We start from the raw sequence: 2,500 nt of genomic DNA, 5'->3' as shown, positions 1-2,500 counted from the left end.
CCCCCACTCCATGTCAGTAGCTCACTCCCCCCCCCCACTCCATGTCAGTAGCTCACTCCCCCCCCCCACTCCATGTCAGTAGCTCACTCCCCTCCCCCCCACTCCATGTCAGTAGCTCACTCTCCCCCCCCCACTCCATGTCAGTAGCTCACTCTCCCCCCCCCCACTCCATGTCAGTAGCTCACTCTCCCCCCCCCCCCCCCGCCCACTCCATGTCAGTAGCTCACTCTCTGCCCCCCCCCTCACTCCAATGTCAGTAGCTCACTCTCTGCCCCCCCCCCCACTCCATGTCAGTAGCTCACTCTCCGCCCGCCCAGCCACGTCTCTTCACCTCCCGTTGCCCTCTGCAGACGCCCCATTTCCCATCATGCCCTTGGCTATCAGTCTCCATTTCAGCTGACTGGACACTGTCCCTGGAGGAGTGCAAACAAAACTGGCGGAAATCAAATGACTATTTGATCATTTCCTCTGTCTACGGCTAAAATGAGCCCTCATCAATGGCAGGAACATCGCCCCCACACACTCAGATAAGATTACTGTCTGCTGGGTTATAATTAGCATATAATGCATCCATCTCCGATGCATAACAGTGGCTGTAATATAGACTTGACTCATGCATGGTAATAGAGGTATTGTTTACTGGGAATGAAGAGGATGAAATGGTGGTTTCTCTGGGGGGATATGACTTGTTGAGTCATCTCAGTGGCATTAGCAAAGTTGCCAAAGAGGCAGACTTACGGTATAAATAGTAAATATAGAGCTGAATAATAAGTCCTGTGTTTTCGTTTGTTTATTTTTTTCTTGCACAGCTGTCACAAGTGTGTGTGCCAGAGGTCCCGTGGGGTCGCGACCCCGTCTGGCGTGTCGAGGGGTGTCATTGCAGCAGAAGGAGAAAAAGAAGAAGAGAAAGGAGGAGAAGAAAAGAAAACGAGAGAGGGGAGGAAAGAGACGAGTGTGAAAGTGGTTCTCCCCGGAGAGGCCACAGGCTGCTGACGGTGTGTCTGAGCGGAAAACACCAAAGCGTTTCGGTAACTAAGCCCCGACAATGAGGAAAATCCATTCTTCTTCTCTCTTTGATTCCCCCTTTTTTTCCTCAGGTGCTGAGGAGCATTTTGAACAAAGTGACTCATCTTTCTCTCACTTTCTCACACACACACACACACATATATATAAACATCCATTCACACACACACACACACACACACACACACACACACACACACACACACACACACACACACACACACACAAACACGCACACACAAAGAGAGACAGAGAGATACACACACACACACACACACACACACACACACACACAAAGAGAGACAGAGAGAGATACACACACACACACACACACACACACACACACACACACACACACACACAAACACGCACACACAAAGAGAGACAGAGAGAGATACACACACACACACACACACAAACACACAAAGAGAGACAGAGAGAGATACACACACACACACACACACACACACACACACACACACACACACACACACAAAGAGAGACAGAGAGAGATACACACACACAAACACACAGATATATCCTGTGGGACTCTCAGGTGCCATCACCTTAAAAGTAAACATTTCTACCCGGCGTGGAGAAGGAGAGAAGTGTTTTCCTTGTTGTGCCATCATGACTCATTTCCTTAATGTCAGACAGCCCATGATAGAGACGAGCTCATCTGAGGGAACGAGAAAAAGGAAATGACACACGAAGCTAGATAGCCAGCCAGCCGTTCGGCTTCCCTCTAATTACCCAACGATGATGCCACCATCGCTTTGAATGGAGGATATTCAGGACTCATTTATTCCCAGTGACAGGAGAAGATAGCTGCTGTCACATGCTCTCAAGAGGCCCAATCAAGAAACACTGAGATGTGTTTTTTTTTTTTATCTGCTTTAAACCTTCATCTGATTTTCTTGATGAGATTTCCATTTGAGGTCCTTTTTTTTCTTCTGGATTTTACACACGCTTTGGTGACAAACGCGTACATTATCACAATGCCAGCCCCAATCTGCAAACTGTCTTCAGAATTAATCAAATCGTCCTTTTGTTTCCAAACATCCTGAATCAGAGCCACGAGTCCAATAGCCATGGCATTAATGAGCTATCAGACAAAGAGGAGAATGGTTCTCTGTGAGATGGGGGCGATAGAGATCGCAGAGGAAATGAAGGCAGAGGTAGACGGCCTCCTACAACCATTACTGCCTCTCTTTTGGCTTGGGGCTGTGTCCGTGGAAGTGTGTGTGTGTGTGTGTGTGTGTGTGTGTGTGTGTGTGTGTGTGTGTGTGTGTGTTCATTAAACATGCATCTGTCTCAATTAGGTGGTACATTAAGGCTCTCCCATGCGAGGTGTCTCAAGACTAAAGCCCTCAAAGATATTGGATCACTCTGCTCTGATTGTAACCCAACACGCAACCCCCACCACACACACATACTGGAAACACACAGACACACACACATATCTGTACACACCTAC

This window comes from Clupea harengus, chromosome 16 (assembly GCF_900700415.2).
Source record: "Clupea harengus chromosome 16, Ch_v2.0.2, whole genome shotgun sequence".
Taxonomy (NCBI): Eukaryota; Metazoa; Chordata; class Actinopteri; order Clupeiformes; family Clupeidae; genus Clupea; species Clupea harengus.
Note: the sequence above shows the minus strand (reverse complement) of the source record.